Source organism: Macaca fascicularis, chromosome X, assembly GCF_037993035.2.
Source record: "Macaca fascicularis isolate 582-1 chromosome X, T2T-MFA8v1.1".
NCBI lineage: Eukaryota > Metazoa > Chordata > Mammalia > Primates > Cercopithecidae > Macaca > Macaca fascicularis.
This window is the reverse complement of record NC_088395.1, coordinates 14,894,003-14,913,206: the sequence shown is the minus strand read 5'-3', so window position 1 is coordinate 14,913,206 and position 19,204 is coordinate 14,894,003. Positions and strand designations below refer to the sequence as shown.

The window sequence follows — 19,204 nt, the reverse complement described above, 5'->3', positions numbered from 1 at the left end:
TTACTTAAATTAATTTGATTTTATTTTGGAGATTGACTTTATAGTCAATTCTAAATTTCTATATCTTATTTTTATGGCATAAAACGAAGCTGAAGCTGATGTCTGGTCCTTAAATGTATCTGCTTAATATAGCCATATACAGGGAAGCCCATCACATCTTCAATAAAATTATTTCTACCTATGACCAAAGCTTAGAGCACTGCAGTAGCAGTCAGTGTCGTTCATTACTGACCACTTCAAAGTTTGATCCAGTTTGCTTCTTGAGAACCTCAACTGCTGATGGTGCTAAGATGCTTCCACATGATAGCTAACATTTGACATCTTTCTTAGTGCCAGGCATTGTTGTAAGTGTTTTTCATGTGTCATCTCATTTAGTCTTCAGGACAACATTGTATATATATAAATATTTGTATATATTTACATTATTATATCTATTTATTTGAGGAATTCATATATAGATAAAAGCTTAGTCAATTGAAAGCAAATGTTTCTAGATGCCTTTCTCCAGCTCTATTTCTTGCCTTTACAAATTGCAAAAAAAGTGTACTCAAAACTCAAGTACCCTGTCCTCATCCAAAGATGTCCAGTAATGCGTGGGCCAAAGGTGGTTGGCATTGATTCTCTATAGGAGTGGGACAGAATATGGCGCTGTTCTCACCTTGTTTTGCTTTGTTGTTGGACCCTCCAAAAGGCCTGAATTGGGTAAAGGTAGATTTTAAGAATAATGTAAGTGGAATGTATATACGTGGATTTCATCATTTTAAGATGTAACACAAACACTTCATTTCAACTTGAGATTCAACCCCTAAATCCCCTAAGGCAGAGAGTATTATATTTTAACAAAATGCCGTGTAACTACACAATTAACATAGGCTTTGAATAGACTACTAGTTGTGGATTTGACCTGCCCATGAATATTCACCCACAAAAGTGACAGCCATATCAGTTCTCTGTGATAAGTGCCTCACTGTCACTCCAAGCAACTGGTCACTGATGACTATTAGAGGACAACATATGTTGCAAGTTAGGGCAACCATATTTTCTGTCCTAGAAATTAAGAATCAGATTCCTTCCACCATCTTGCAGCCTGTGGAGACCTGTTGGGAACAGGACTTCTAAAAGGCGAAGATGTCTGGAAGGCTATGGTCCAAGGCCATTTTTGCTGTCTGTAAGCGGGGTCTCTAGAACCAAAGGGAACATACATTTCTTCTTAAAATTGAAGGTGTTTATGCCTGAGATGAAACTGAATTCTATTTGGGCAAGAAATGTGCTTATGCATACAAAGGGAAGAACAACACAGTGACTCCTGGTGGTAAATCAAAGCCATAATAATCTGGGAAAGGTAATTCAGGTCCATGGAAACAGTGGCATGGTTCATTCCAAATTCCAAGGCAATCCTCCTGCTAAGGCCATTGGACACAAAATCCGTGTGATGCTGTATCCCTCAAGGATTTAAACTAATGAAAAGTAAACAAATAAAAGTGGATTTGTGCTCTTGTAAAAAAAATAAGAATCAGGATTCAGAAAAGGCTAGAAATCCTCTATGTCTGGTTTAAACTGAGGGCATGGAAATCCAGGGTCTGTGGAGGGGTGACACTGAGCACAAAGAAACAAAGATAGCTGAGGAAAGAAAAAGAGAGTAAAATACATGAGCAGGGAGAAGATGTCCTGAGAGATCATGTGCTGTCATATAGTGGGAGAGAAACAGAGACAAAAGAGAAACTACCTTTGTTCTTCAGGTCAGGGTTTCTGTTTCCTGCTGCTGGGATTCCAAGTACTGTATGTGCTTTAAAATTTTGCTTCAGCTCATTTAAAGTGGGACTCTTTTATTTACCCTAAAAGGAACTTGATTGACTGTTCCAGGTTTCAGAAATATGAGCTCTCTAGATGAATGTTGCCTGTTAAAGTTTTAAGCTTCATTCTGATACCTCTGGGCATCATATAAGCTCTCACAGAAAAGCTTAAAAACTTTTATTTTAAGGCTAATGGCTTGGAGTTGGACTAGGTGACTTCTAAGAGCCCCCTCAATCAACCCTGCAATTCTAGAGTGCTTTGCCACAGAGTTAGAGAGATTTTTAATACCTTAGAAGGGGCTCCATGAAGCATTATCTCAGAGAAATGGCTATGTTCACACAAAACCTGTAATGAATATTCATGGCAGCATTATTAATAATACCCAAAACACTGGAGGCAGAACAAACATCTTTCAACAAGTAAATAATTAAACCATGGTCCATATGATGGGATACTACTCATCAATAAACAACAAAAATTATTATTATTATTATTATTGAAATTATTATTTTCAACTTTTATTTTAGATTCAGGTACATGTGCAGGTTTGTTTTGGGGCATATTACTTGATGCTGAGGTTTGGGGTATGATTGATCCCATCACTTAGGTACTGACCAGAGTACCTAACAGTTTTTAAACCCTTGTACCCCTCCACCCCACTCTAATAGTCCCCAGTTTCTATTGTTGCCATCTTTATATCCATGTTTAGCTCCCACTTACAGGTGAGAACATGGGGTATTTGCTTTTCTGTTCCTGCATTAATTCACTTAGGATAATGGCCTCCAGCTGCATCCATGTTGCTACAAAGGATATGACTTTGTGCTTTTTTATGGCTGTCTAGTATTCCATGGTGTATATGTACCACATTTTCTTGATCCAATCTACCATTGATGGGCACCTAGGTTGAGTCCATGTCTCTGCTATTGTGATTAGTGCTGCATTTAACATGAAAGCGTATATGTCTTTTTGGTAGAAAGGTTTGTTTTCTTTTGAATATATACTCCTTTTCTCCCGAGAGCACTTCCTCACTTCAATAAACCGCATACATCCAAAATTCTGTCTGAAGCTTGCCTTCTAGGGAACCTAATACAAGAAAGAAGCTTGGGAGTGGCCAACAAGTTAGTTATTATTTTTTAAATAACTAACCGATTAACATTAATTTTGTAAAAATGCCTGCTCTGCTTTTCAGATGCTTAAAATGACTGAAAAGAGGTATTTGCCAAAAAACTGATGCTATCCAACAAGTAAGTTCACCTGGACAGATTGACTCAGACACAGGTATTAAATGTCCATGCTTGGGGCTATGGAAAGGTTATGTTAAACCCCCAGATTCTAGTTTCACAAGGTATTTCCTACAAAGCAGAGCTTAGCAAACTAGGGACCATGGGCCACATCCGGCCTGCAGCCCATTTTTGTATAACCCATGAGCTCAGAATGATTTTATATTTTCAAATGGCTGAAAGAAAAATTAAAAGAAGAATATTTGTGGCATGTGAAAGTTATATGCAATTCAGATTTCAGCATCCGTAAATACAGTTTTACTGAAAGCCAACCATAACCATTTGTTTACATTTTGTCTGTGGCTGCTTTCAAGCTAAAACAGCAAAGTGGAGTAGTTGACGCAGCAACCATGTGGCCTGCAGAGCCTAAAATATTTACCACAGTATTTGCCTTTACAGAAAATGTTGCTGAACCTGCTGTAAAAGAATGAGGGGCTTGAGTCCTGTTGTGTTTGATGGAATTCATTCTGAATAGCTAATTCCAGTTGTTACAAAATTTCTTTTTCTGGGTCAACAAGTTTCAACCGAGCAGAAAACAAGGAAGTAGTTGTGTATGTGGCTAATGGGGTAGGGGACATTGAATCAGAAGTAAAAACCCACAATGAGAAAAAGGAACATTGCAGCCTTGAAAGATCCACAGGCAGTCTTTGTCACTAAGAGAAAGGAAGACGCTGACTTGCGACAGAGCAGACTTGGAGAGCTGGGAATAAGGGAGGGGGCTAGCAATGAACTCATAGAGCTAAAACAACTGAAAGTCAGTAATTGCCTTTCAATAGTGTCTAAGCCCCAGGAGCTCCATTAAAGCAGCCAAAATGGATTGAATTCCCACTGGGGGAAACGCTTGCCATTGATCGCGCAGACCCATCCAGCAATCCTGCGTCTTAGCAGGAATGATTACTCTCCAAGAAATCCTGCCCAGAAGCCTGCATCCATCACTTTCTCAGTGACTGGAGAAAGCATCCTAGACAGGATGAAGATGGCTTGATAGATTCCTGCAGCACAAGCGGGAGAATGTGTGAAGGTGAGATCATTTAAATTCAACTCACATGTGTTTGATACAGAGCAAGGTTTTTGCATACATGTTATTACTCAATTATGAGCCCCAATTGATACATGGAGAAACTCAGATTTGGACAGTTTTAAGATATGTATGCAGGATCACAGTATTAGTAAGAGAAAGTTATTTGAAAGTAGCAATGTTAGAAAACTAGACAGGCATCATGAGAAAAAGTGACAAGGGGAAGAGAGAGGTGGTGGGGAGAATCCCACTGCACATAGCAACCCAAGTGGCCACCCCTGGATCAGGGCATTGGACTGCATAGATTCAGGCCAGCTACTAGAGTGGGCCTGGGACCAAGGTTGGACACATTAAGGAGGCTGGAGACAAAGAAAACAATTCAAGCTCTAATGTGGATGAATATATAGTCCCTAGAATATGTAGTGTTTTCAGAAAAGAAAAGGCTTCATGCATAGTGATTAAGAACATGGACCCTGGAACCAAACTGCTTACCTACTTAGCTGTGTGACCTTGGGCAAGTCACCTAACCTCTCTGTACCTCAGAAAAATGGGACTAACAATAGTACTTGTCCCATGAGGTCACTATGAAGCTTAAAATGGATTAATATTTGTAAAATGAAAATACAACTTTATTAAATAGATAATGGAGATTATTTGTATGTGCTTATGAACAATGAAACACCAGTTTTCCAGGAAAAAAAACCTTTTAGGGTTTGATTTGTAGCATTTGTTGATTCCTATGGTATAAATAGTCTCCCCATGTCAGGTATTAAGTTACCAATGTAGCATAATTGAATGCAAAATTAAGAAGAAGTATGTATAGTAGCATACTATTATATGGTATTTCTACCACACAGACACAATAGATATAATTGATCTCAAGAGCATAATCATATAATCCAGTAAAATAATTAGGCCAATTTGAGTACTACCTTTGCTTTTAAAATAATTCATTTAATTGTAAGTTTATATAATTTAATTTTTAATATAGGCTGTGTTTATCAATTGGCTGTCAATTCCTGAAATTTTAACAATTGTCCCTCATGAGCTGGTATAAGGCAAATTCAGTACACCAATAATGTGCGCTTTTGAGACACTAGCCCTGTCTGTGTGGCAAAGGAGAAAGATCTGTGGAAAGAATCCTATGATGGTTAATTCTATGTGTCAACTTGACTGGGCCATGGGGTACACAGATATTTGGTCAAACATGATTCTGGGCATTTCTGTGAGGGTGTTTTTAGGTGAGATTAACATTTAAATTGGTAGACTAAGTAAAGAAGATTCCCCTTCCTAATGTGCATGGGCCTCATCCAATCAGTTGAGTTTAGTCATCAGAGACATGGAAATCAAAGCAACAGCTAGATACCACTTCACACACACTAGGACAGGTATAATTTAAAAGTCAGATAGTAACAAGTGTTGGTGAGGATATGGGAAAAAAAAATGGAACTCTTATAACAGTTTTGGAGGGAATGTAAAATGGTGCAATCTGTTGGGAACAAGCCCCCCAAAATCTGGCCATAAATTGGACCCAAAACTGGCCATAAACAAAATCTCTGCAGCACTGTGACATGTTCATGATGGCCATAATGCCCACGCTGGAAGGTTTACAAGAATGAGGGCAAGGAACACCTGGCCTGCCCAGGGTGGAAAACTGCTTAAAGGCATTCTTAAGCCACAAACAATAGCATGAGCGATCTGTGCCTTAAGGACATGCTCCTGCTGCAGTTAACTAGCCCAACCTATTCCTTTAAATTTTAAAAATTTAAAAAATCCCTGGCAATCGGGATTAGCATTGTTGAAAGCTAATAACTGCAACCCGACCAGCGCCAGCTGAAGCAGGGTGAGGCATCGCCTCACCTGGGAAGCACAAGAGGGAAGGGAATTCCTTTTCCTAGTCAAAGGAAATTGAGACACACAACACCTGGAAAATTGGGTAACTCCCACCCTAATACTGACCTTTAGCAAGGGTCTTAGCAAATGGCACACCAGGAGATTATATCCCACACCTGGCCCAGAGGGTCTCACACCCACTGAGCCTCCCTCATTGCTAGCACAGCAGTCTGAGATCTAACTGAAAGGTGGCAGCGAGGCTGGGGGAGGGGCACGTGCCATTGCTGAGGCTTAAGTAGGTAAACAAAGCCGCTGGGAAGCTCAAATTGGGTGGAGCCCACCACAGCTCAAGGAGGCTGGCCTGCCTCTGTAGACTTCTCCTCTGGGGACAGGGCATAGCTAAACAAAAAGCAGCAAAAACCTCGGCAGAGGTAAATGCCCCTATCTGACAGCTTTGAAGAGAGCAGTGGATCTCCCAGCATGGAGGTTGAGATCTGAGAATGGACAGACTGCCTGCTCAAGTGGGTCTCTGACTCCTGAGTAGCCTAACTAGGGGACATCCCCTACTAGGTGCAGACCAACAACTCACACCTCACATGGTGGGGTACACCTGAGACGAAGCTTCCAGAGCAAGAATCAGACAGCAACACTCGCTGTTCAGCAATATTCTATCTTCTGCAGCCTCAGCTGCTGATACCCAGGGAAACAGGGTCTGGAGTGGACCTCAAGTAAACTCCAACAGACCTACAGCTGAGGGTCCTGACTGTTAGAAGGAAAACTACCAAACAGAAAGGACACCCACACCAAAACCCCATCAGTACATCACCATCATCAAACACCAAAGGCAGATAAAACCAAAAAGATGGGGAAAAAGGAGTGCAGAAAAGCTGGAAATTCAAAATCAGAGTGCATCTCCCCCTCCAAAGGAACGCAGCTCATTGCCAGCAATGGAACAAAGCTGGATGGAGAATGACTTTGATGAGTTGAGAGGAGAAGTCTTCAGTCAATCAAACTTCTCAGAGCTAAAGGAGGAACTATGTAACCAGCACAAAGAAACTAAAAACCTTGAAAAAAGAATGGATGAATGGATAACTAGATTAATCAATGCAGAGAAGACCTTAAAAGAACTGATACAGATGAAAACCATAACACGAGAACTACGTGACAAATGCACAAGCTTCAGTAACTGACTCGATCGACTGGAAGAAAGAGTATCAGTGATTGAAGAGCAAACGAATGAAATGAAGCGAGAAGAGAAGTGTAGAGAAAAAAGAGTAAAGAGAAATGAACAAAGCCTCCAAGAAATATGGGATTATGTGAAAAGACCAAATCTATGTCTGATTGGAGTGCCTGAAAGTGATGGGGAAAATGGAACCAAGTAGGAAAACACTGCAGGATATCATCCAGGGGAACGTCCCCAACCTAGTAAGGCAGGCCAACATTCAAATTCAGGAAATACAGAGAACGCCACAAAGATACTCCTCGAGAAGAGCAACTCCAAGACACATAATTGTCAGATTCACCAAAGTTGAAATGAAGGAAAAAATGTTAAGGGCAGCCAGAGAGAAAGGTCGGGTTACCCACAAAGGGAAGCCCATCAGATTAACAGTAGATGTCTCGGCAGAAACTCTCCAAGTCAGAAGAGAGTGGGGGCCAATATTCAACATTCTTAAAAAAAAGAATTTTCAACCCAGAATTTCATATCCAGCCAAACTAAGTTTTGTAAGTGAAGGAGAAATAAAATCCTTTACAGACAAGCAAATGCTTAGAGATTTTGTCACCACCAGGCCTGCCTTACAAGAGACCCTGAAGGAAGCACTAAACATGGAAAGGAACAACCGGTACCAGCCATTGCAAAAACATGTCAAAATGTAAAGTCCATCGATGCTAGGAAGAAACGGCATCAACTAGACAGCAAAATAACCAGCTAATATCATAATGACAGGATCAAGTTCACACATAACAATATTAACCTTAAATGTAAATGGACTAAATGGTCCAATTAAAAGAAACAGACTGGCAAATTGGATAAAGAGTCAAGACCCATCAGTTTGCTGTATTCAGGAGACCCATCTCACATGCAGAGACACACATAGGCTCAAAATAAAGGGATGGAGGAAGATCTACCAAGCAAATGGAAAACAAAAAAAAACAGGGATTGCAATCCTAGTCTCTGATAAAACAGACTTTAAACCAACAAAGATCAAAAGAGACAAAGAAGGCCATTACATAATGGTAAAGGGATCAATTCAACAGGAAGAGCTAACTATCCTAAATATCTATGCACCCAATACAGGAGCACCCAGATTCATAAAGCAAGTCCTTAGAGACTTACAAAGAGACTTAGACTCCCATACAATAATAATGGGAGATTTTATCACGCCGCTGTCAACATTAGACAGATCAACGAGACAGAAAGTTAACAAGGATATCCAGGAATTGAACTCAACTTTGCACCAAGTGGACCTAATAGACATCTACAGAACTCTCCACCCCAAATCAACAGAATATACATTCTTCTCAGCACCACATCACACTTATTCAAAAATTGACCACATAGTTGGAAGTAAAGCACTCCTCAGCAAATGTAAAAGAACATAAATTATAACCAACTGTCTCTCAGACCACAGTGCAATCAAACTAGAACTCAGGACTAAGAAACTCAATCAAAACTGCTCAACTACATGGAAACTGAACAACCTGCTCCTGAACTCTGAACAACTCGTACATAATGAAATGAAGGCAGAAATAAAGATGTTCTTTGAAACCAATGAGAACAAAGACACAACATAACAGAATCTCTGGGACACATTTAAAGCAGTATGTAGAGGGAAATTTATAGCACTAAATGCCCACAAGAGAAAGCAGGAAAGATCTAAAATTGACACCCTAACATCACAATTAAAAGAACTAGAGAAGCAAGAGCAACCACATTCAAAAGCTAGCAGAATGCAAGAAATAACTAAGATCAGAGCAGAACTGAAGGAGATAGAAACACAAAAAACCCTCCAAAAAATCAATGAATCCAGGAGCTGGTTTTTTGAAAAGATCAACAAAATTGATAGACTGCTAACAAGACGAATAAAGAAGAAAAGAGAGAATCAAATAGATGCAATAAAAAATGATAAAGGGGATATCACCACCGACCCCACAGAAATACAAACTACCATCAAAGAATACTATAAACACCTCTATGCAAATAAACTAGAAAACTTAGAAGAAATGGATAATTTCCTGGACACTTACACTCTCCCAAGACTAAACCAGGAAGAAGTTGAATCCCTGAATAGACCAATAGCAGGCTCTGAAATTGAGGCAATAATTAATAGCCTACCAACCAAAAAAAAAAAAAAAAAAAATCCAGGACCAGACGGATTCACAGCCGAATTCTACCAGAGGTACAAGGAGGAGTCGGTACCATTCCTTCTGAAACTATTCCAATCAATAGAAAAAGAGGGAATCCTTCCTAACTCATTTTATGAGGCCAACATCATCCTGATACCAAAACCTGACAGAGATACAACAAAAAAAAAAGAGAATTTTAGACCAATATCCCTGATGAACATCAATGTAAAAATCCTCAATAAAATACTGGCAAACCGAATCCAGCAGCACATCAAAAAGCTTATCCACCATGATCAAGTGGGCTTCATCCCTGGGATGCAAGGCTGGTTCAACATATGCAAATCGATAAACGTAATCCAGCATATAAACAGAAGCAAAGACAAAAATCACATGATTATCTCAATAGATGCAAAAAAGGCCTTTGACAAAATTCAACAGTGCTTCATGCTAAAAACTCTCAATAAATTTGGTATTGATGGAACGTATCTCAAAATAATAAGAGCTATTTGTGACAAACCCACAGCAAATATCATACTGAATGGGCAAAAACTGGAAGCATTCCCTTTGAAAACTGGCACAAGACAGGGATGCCCTCTCTCACCACTCCTATTCAACATAGTGTTGGAAGTTCTGGCTAGGGCAATCAGGCAAGAGAAAGAAATCAAGGGTATTCAGTTAGGAAAAGAAGTCAAATTGTCCCTGTTTGCAGATGACATGATTGTATATTTAGAAAACCCCATTGTCTCAGCCCCAAATCTCCTTAAGCTGATAAGCAACTTCAGTAAGGCCTCAGGATACAAAATGAATGTGCAAAAATCACAAGCATTCTTATACACCAGTAACAGACAAACAGAGAGCCAAATCATGAATGAACTCCCATTCACAATAGCTTCAAAGAGAATAAAATACCTAGGAATCCAACTGACAAGGGATGTAAAAGACCTCTTCAAGGAAAACTACAAACCACTGCTCAGTGAAATAAAAGAGGACACAAACAAATGGAAGAACATACCATGTTCATGGATAGGAAGAATCAATATTGCAGAATGGCCATACTGCCCAAGGTTATTTATAGATTCAATACCATCCCCATTAAGCTACCAATGACTTTCTTCACAGAATTGGAAAAAACTGCTTTAAAGTTCATATGCAACCAACAAAGACCCCGCATTGCCAAGACAATCCTAAACCAAAAGAACAAAGCTGGAGGCATCACGCTACCTGACTTCAAACTATACTACAAGGCTACAGTAACCAAAACAGCATGGTACTGGTACCAAAACAGAGATATAGACCAATGGAACAGAACAGAGTCCTCAGAAATAAAACCACACAGCTACAGCCATCTGATCTTTGACAAACCTGAGAAAAACAAGAAATGGGGAAAGGATTCCCTATTTAATAAATGGTGCTGGGAAAATTGGCTAGCCATAAGTAGAAAGCTGAAACTGGATCCTTCCCTTACTCCTTATACAAAAATTAATTCAAGATGGATTAGAGACTTAAATGTTATACCTAAAACCATGAAAACCCTAGAAGAAAACCTTGGTAATACCATTCAGGACATAAGCATGGGGAAGGACTTCATGTCTAAAACACCAAAAGCAACGGCAGCAAAAGCCAAAATTGACAAATGGGATCTCATTAAACTAAAGAGCTTCTGCACAGCAAAAGAAACTACCATCAGAGTGAACAGGCAGCCTACAGAATGGGAGAAAATTTTTGCAATCTACTCATCTGGCAAAGGGCTATATCCAGAACCTGTAAAGAACTCAATCAAATTTACAAGAAAAAAACAAAAAAACCCATCAAAAAGTGGGCAAAGGATATGAACAGACACTTCTCAGAAGAAGACATTCATACAGCCAACAGACACATGAAAAAATGCTCATCATCACTGGCCATCAGAGAAATGCAAATCAAAACCACAATGAGATACCATCTCACACCAGTTAGAATGGCAATCATTAAAAAGTCAGGAAACAACAGATGCTGGAGAGGATGTGAGAAATAGAACACTTTTACACTGTTGGTGGGACTGTAAACTAGTTCAACCATTGTGGAAAACAGTATGGCGATTCCTCAAGGATCTAGAACTAGAAATACCATTGGACCCAGCCATCCCATTACTGGGGATATAGTCAAAGGATTATAAATTATGCTGCTATAAAGACACATGCACACATATGTTCATTGCAGCACTATTCACAATAGCAAAGACTTGGAATCAACCCAAATGTCCATCAGTGACAGACTGGATTAAGAAAATGTGGCACATATACACCATGGAATACTATGCAGCCATAAAAAAGGATGAGTTTGTGTCCTTTGTAGGGACATGGATGCAGCTGGAAACCATCATTCTTAGCAAACTATCACAAGAACAGAAAACCAAACACCGCATGTTCTCACTCATAGGTGGGAATTCAACAATGAGATCACTTGGACACAGGAAGGGGAGCATCACACACCGGGTCCTATTGTGGGGAGTGGGGGGAGGGAGGGATAGCATTAGGAGATATACCTAATGTAAATGACGAGTTAATGGCTGCAGCACACCAACATGGCACATGTATACAAATGTAACAAACCTGCACATTGTGCACATGTACCCTAGAACTTAAAGTATAATTTTAAAAAAACCAAATATTTATTTAAATCATAATTAGTTGACAAGTGAATGGACTGAATTTGAAATTATTTTCCAATTTTCACATATGTATTCTATTAGAAATTTCAGATTATATAGGGTTTATATTATTTATTGATAAAATAATCTATATGAGATAACCAATTCATTATTAACTTCAATAATGTTTCACAGACATGCATAATTAGCATTTTCTATTTACATTGCTTAATAAAAATAGAATCTCTTAGCATTCTGAGGATTGCATTAATTTGTAACACATGACGGCACAAAAAGAAAGAACATTTTAAGTCTTCATTAATGGACTGGAAGAGAAAATAAAAAGCAGGCTCATTAAATTCTCCACTGATACTCAATTATAAAGTTTCCCACACTGGGAAAGACAGTAAAGTTTCATAAACAGATCCAGAGAGTGTGAGTTGATGTGAACAAGAATAAAACTATGGGAATTTAACCTGATCAATGACAAGGTAATATACTTGAAGGCGATAAAATAGCTATAATGTATTTGAAAGATAGTATGACCAAAGATAACTAGAAATTTCAGGATAAATACACATACCAGTAAACATTCAATCTGACAAAAAGAGCCTATAATACGTATTGGACATAAGATCCCAACATAGGAATTTAAATGGCAAAAGTGGAAGACATGTAATGAAAACCATACTCACATAGTGGTTAAGAACCTGAGGTCTGGAGTCAGAGAGCTCGAGCCCCAACCTTCATTCTGCCATTTAGTTATACAAATTAACTTACTTCTCTCCACTTTATTCCCCTAATATATAAAATATAGATAGTAACTTCTTTTCTCACAGGAATAAAGAATGTAATTCTGGCTGAGGAACCTAATACAGTGTCTGGAATCAAGGACCAATACATGTCAGCAATTCTAACTACTATATTATTATTTTTATTACTATTTCAGCAGCCTCCTAGTGGTTGTTCTTGACTCCAGTCAATACTCTACTCTGTCAGAGTGGTCTTTCTAATAAACAAATGTGAAACTATTATATTTTGGTATAAAACATTCCACTGACTGCATGAAGCCTATGGTCCAAAGTCCAAATCATTTACATGACACAAAAGGCTCTTCAAGCTCCAGCCACAGTCCCTTCGCTACATCATTCTAGGTATTCCCTTCTGTGCACATTGTCTTTCAGTTGACCCAAGCTTTTACTTCTCTTAGACCTCCAAATCTTTACACAGACTATTCCTTTTTCCCAAAATGGGAGAAAAAGAAGCATTCCTATTAAGAATTGTGAAAGATTTGTAATATCTACCCTGCTAGAAACCTGGCAAGTCAGTGTCGATTTCACGGATGCAGTCAGAGGACAGTAAGTCCCTGCGTTAGAGACAAAGACCTTTATTACTCCCAGTACAGCAGAAAACATGAGTTCATGCTTGTGTCAGTTTTCCTTGACCCCCAAATCCCACAAAAGCAACACAGAGAGGCCTGAATAGATGTTACACACCTAAGTCACAGCTGAGGGACCTTAATATTAGAAAATGAAAGTATTTTATAACTGGCTGCAAGCAAACCTCCCTGACCTTTGCCTCAGATGGAGACATTATTATACTGAGTAGCAAACAAATCTGCCACCTGTTCTGGAGAGGGACACTATTTCTAGCTTCCGAGGCTCTAAAAACATATTTGCCTAATATTACAGATTATAAAACAAAAAACAGTCTGTCTCTATTTAAAATATTAATAATATTTTTCATTATGAATTCTTGCATTAAATTGGATTTTTTAAAAATATTGCATTAAAATATTTATTTTGGTGACTAAACTTTTGGCATCCCTTTGAATTTTGTGCCTGAGAAAATTAGGGCCTCAATCACTTCACTCTAATCCTAACCATACAAAAAAATGCAAAAACAAAAAACAAAACAAAATTATACACATATAGACATGCCTCGGAGATATTGTGGGTTCAGATCCAGACCACCACAATAAATCAATTGTCACAATAAAGCAAATCACATAAAATGTTTGGTTTCCCAGTGCATATAAAAGTTATGTTTACATTACACTTTGTCTATTAAGTGTTCAATAGTGTTATGCTAAAAATAATGTACATATCTGAATTTTAAAATAATTTACTGCTAAAAAATACTAACAGTCACCTGAATATTCAGTGAATCATGATATTTTTGCTGGAGGAGGGTCTTGCCTCAATGTTGATGGCTGCTGACTGATCAGGGTAGTGGTTGCTGAAGGCCAAGATGGTTGTAACAATTTCTTAAAATAAGACAACAATGAAGTTTGCCATATTAATTGGCTCTCCCTTTCATGAAAGATTTCTCTGTAGCATGTGATGCTGTTTGATACCGTTTTACCCACAGTGGAACTTCTTTTGACATTGGATTCAGTCCTCTCAATCCCTGCCACTAAAGCAGTGACTATGTTGATGTACTGTTCTAAATCCTTTGTTGTCATTCCCATGATATTCATAGAATCTTCAGCAGAAGTAGATTTCATCTCAAGAAACCACTTTATTTGCTCATCCATAAGAAGTAACTCCTCATCCTTTAAAGTTTTATCATGAGAAATCAGGAACTCAGTCACATCTTCAGGATTCATTTCTAATTTCTAGTTTTCTTGCTATTCCCACCACATCTGCAGTTACTTCTTCCACTGAAGTCTTGAACCCCTTGAAGTCATCCATGAGGTTGGAATAAACTCCTAAAATCCTGGAATTTTGACCTCCTCCCATGAATCATTAATGTTTTCAACGGCATCTAGAATAGTGAATCCTTTCTAGGAAGTTTTCAATTTATTTTGCTCAGTTCCATCAGGGGAATCATTATATATGGCAGCTATAGACTTACAAAATATATTTCTTAAATAGTAAGACTTGAAAGTCAAAATTACTTTTTCATTGATGGACTGCAGAATGGCTGTTGTGGCAGCAGGCATGAAAACAACATTAACCTCCTTGTACATCTCCATCAGAGCTCTTGGGAGACCAGGTGCATTATTAACGAACAGTAATATTTTGGATTTTTAAATATTCAGTTAACCATGCTGTAAACAGATGTACTGTCATCCAGGCTTTGTTGTTCCATTTCTAGAGCACAGACTGAGTAGATTTAGCATAATTCTTAAAAGCCTTGAGATTTTCTGAATGATAAATCAGCATTGACTTCAACTTAAAGTCACCAGCTATATTAGTCCCTAAGAAGAAAGTCAGCCTGTCCTTTGGATCTTTCAAAGCAGGCACAGGCACTGACTTTTCCTCCCTAGCTGTGAAAGCCCTAGATGGCATCTTTTCCCAATATAAGGCTGTTTCATATACACTGAAAATCTGTTGTTTAGTGTAGTCACCTTTATCAATTACCTTTGCTAGATCTTCTGGATAACTTGCTGCAGCTTCTTCACTGGCACTTGCTGCTTCATCTTCTACTTTTATGTTAAGGAGATGATTTCTTTCTTTAAGTGTCATGAACCAACTTTTACTAGCTTCTAACTAGTCTTCTTCAGCTTCCTTACCTCTCTTAGTCTTCACAGAATTAAAGAGAGTTTGGGCCTCACTCTGGATTAGGCTTTGGCTTAAGGGAATATTGTCACTGATTTGATCTTCCATCCAGACTGCCTAAACTTTCTCCATATCAGCAATAAGTTTGTTTCACTTTCTTATTCGTGTGTTCACTTGGGTAGCACTTTTAATTTCCTTCAAGAATTTTTCCTTTGCATCCACAACTTGGCTAATTGGTGCAAGAGGTTTAGCTTTTGGTCTATCTATCTTGGCTTTGAACATGCCTTTCTCATGAAGCTTAATCCATTTTAGCTGTTAATTTAAAGTGATAGACATGTGACTCTTCCTTTCCCTTGAAAACTTAGAGGTCATCGTAGGGTTAATAACTGGCCAAATTTCAATATTGTTGTGTCTCAGAGAACAAGAAGACCTGAGGAGAGGGGGAGAAATGGATTGGCTCATCAGTGAAGCAGTTAGAACACACACAAAACGTTGATTAAGTTCACTGTGTTCTATAGGTGTGGCTTATGGTACCCCAAAACATTTACAATAGTAACTTCAAAGATCACTGATCACAGTTCACCATAACAGAGACAATAACAGGGAAAAATTTTGAAATATTGTGAGAATTATCAAAATGTAACACAGAGACATGAAATGATCCCATGCCATTGGAAAAATGGTGCTGATAGACTTGCTCAATGCAGAGTGGCCACACACCTTCAATTTGTAAAAACACAGGAAACATTTGACCAAAATGGGAGAGTAGAACCAATATAGCTTAACTCTCTCACATAGAAAACCAAAAACAATATCCAACAACAAGATTATCACCAGTAATATTCCAGAACTCAATTTTGAGGCTAAGACAATCCCTGGAACCACAGAGAAGTATAAAACTTTGAGCATATGTTAAGAGAAATAGACTTCTCAATGTCCCTCCCCAAACCTGCCAGGCACTGCCACAAAAAATTCCTTTTGGACTCACAGTTTCTACACAGAAGAAAGTGAGATATAGGCATACATCCAGCTTCCCCACCATCTTAGTTTCTTTTGCAAGAAAACCATTCCTGCCTCAAACCACAGGAAGCATCATGAGTGCCTGTATGGAGAAAAACCTCTGAGAGCACCTAGAGACACAGAGGGGAGGCTTAATTAGCAAACACAGCCTATAAAACCCTGTGTTTTATCTCAGCCAAAGGAGATATCAAATCAGAGTGGCTGATCAGCAGCATCATACTGTAGGAAGCATGTTCTGTGGGTCTTATGGACATGAACCTCTAGCTATGCTTCCCACACGGCTGAGGTATCATTTGGGACACCCACTTCAATCAGAGATGGGCAGAACTCCCTACATGTGGGAGAGCTGAGGCAAGCTGTGGTGTAAGGCACCATCTAGTGCCAAAAAGGAGGTATTAATTTAAGATTAAGGGGACTCAGCAGGCATATTTCTAGGAACCTCTAAGCAAGCATACCCAAGAAAGAATAAAACAAGCCAGACAGCAAATACCAGAATAAATAACTAATCTTTCAATATGAAAACATAAACATACATCCACAGGAAACAGTGGCAAACAGGGAAGCATGCCCTCCCCAGATGAATAAAGCAAGGGTCCAGTGACTGATCCTAACAAGATGGCAATGTGTGAGCTCTTAGATTGAGAATTCAAACTAGAAGTACTAAGGAAACTCAGTGAACTCCAAGATAACATCAAAAAGCATCTGAAATTTATCAGAAAAATTTAACAAAGAGATTGAAATAATTTTTAAAAACCAAACAGAAATCCTGGATTTTAGAAGTACATTTGCTAAACTGAAAAATGCATTACAGGCTCTCAACAGCAAAATGTAACAGAAGAAAGAATCAGTGAGTTCAAAGAGAAGATATTTGAAAATATACAGTCAGAGGATAAAAAAAGAAAAAACAATAAAAAGGAATGAAGAACACCTACAAGGTGTAGATAAAAACCTGAAAGGAGCAAATCTAAGAATTATTGGCATTCAAGAGGGACTTGAGAACAAACAAAAGATAGAAATCTTTTTTTCAAAAAACAGTAACTGAAAACTTTCCAAATATAGAGAAAAGTAAAAATATTCAGGCACAGGACGTTTAGCGATCACGAAGAAAATTCAAGCCAAACAAGACTAACCCAAGGCATTACAATATTCAAACTTTCAAAGGTCAATGACAAAGAGAGTATCCTAAAAGCAGCAAGAGAAAAGAAGCAAATAGCCTATACGGAGCTCCAATTCATCAGCCAACAGTCATCTCAGCAGAAATATGCAGGCCAGGAGGGAGCGGGATAACATATTCAAAGTGCTGAAGAAAAAAAAAAACCTGTCAGCCCAGAATACTTACCCAGCAAAGCTTTCCGTCAAACATGAAGGAAAGATAGTCTTTTTCAGACGAACAAAAGTTGAGGGAATTCATCACTAGACCAGTCTTATAAGAAATGCTAAAGGGAGTTCTTTCACTGGAAGAAAAGGACACTAACATGCAAAAAGATATCATTCGAAGGTGTCAAACTCAGAAGTACACAAACAAATTTAGAATTACTCTAATACCCTAAATGATGACTGGATTACACATCATATATATAAATGATTAGATGGCAAATATATACACATACTTATATGATTAAATGACAAATCTATCAAAATAATAATAGCAGAAACCTGTTAAGAGAAAGCAATGTAAAAAGAAATTGTGACAACAAAAAGTAAAAATGTTGAAGAGGTAGAATTAAAGGGTAAATTAAAGATTTTTTGTTGTTTTTTATTTGTTTCTTTTCTTTGTGATCGAAGTTAAGTTGTCATCTGTTTAACATAATTTGTTATATCTGTACAATGTGTTGTTTTGATATGTGTATACAATGTGGAATAATTAAATCAAGCTAATTAGCATATCCAACACATCATTTACCTATCATTTTTATGGTGAGACATCTGAACTTTACTCTCTTATTTTGAAATATACAATATATTATTGGCTATGATCACCCTGCCATGCAATAGATCTCAAAACTTATTCCTCCTGTCTTTCTGAAACTTTGAGCCCTTTGATTACACAACTCCCCTTTCCCTTCCTCCTGACACCTCCAGCCTCTGTAACCATCATTCTACTCTCTATTTCTTTCTTTTTTTTTGTTTGAGATGGAGTCTAGCTCTGTGAGTTCAACTTTTTTAGATTCCACATGTAAGTGAGATTATAAGGGATTTGTCCTTCTGTACCTGGTTTATTTCATTTAGCATAATGTCCTCTAGATTCATCCATGTTGTTGCAAATGACAGTATTGTTCCCCTTTTTAAGACTGAACAGTATTCCATTGTGCATTTTTACCACATTTGCTTTATCCATTCATTTGATGAGGAACGCCTAGGTTGATTTCACATCTTGGCTATTGTGGATAATGCTATGAACATGGGAATGCAGATACCTCTTCAGCACACTGATATCAATTCCTTTGGATAGGTACCCAGAAGTGGGATACTGAATCATATGGTAGTTTTATTTTTAGTTTTTTGAGAAATCTCTACACCATTTTACATAATGGCTGTATTAACTTACATTCCTGCCAGCAGTATGCAAGGGTTCCCTTTTCTCCTCACCCTCACCAACACTTATATTTCATCTTTTTGATAAAAGCCATTCTAACAGGTATGAGATGGTATCGCATTGTGGTTTCAATTTGCATTTCCCCAATGAGTAGTGATGCTGAGCATTTTTTCATGTGCCTGTTGCCCATTTTTATGCCTTCTTTTTAGAAATGTTTGTTCAGGTCCTTTGCCGATTTTAAATAAA

The 19,204-nt window shown here is 38.2% G+C and overlaps 1 pseudogene; it reads left to right on the top strand.

Moving 5' to 3' along the window:
- The first annotated feature begins 1,128 nt into the window (after nucleotides 1-1,128).
- LOC107128452 (large ribosomal subunit protein eL33 pseudogene) lies at nucleotides 1,129-1,456 on the top strand (annotated as a pseudogene).
- Nucleotides 1,457-19,204: the final 17,748 nt, after the last annotated feature.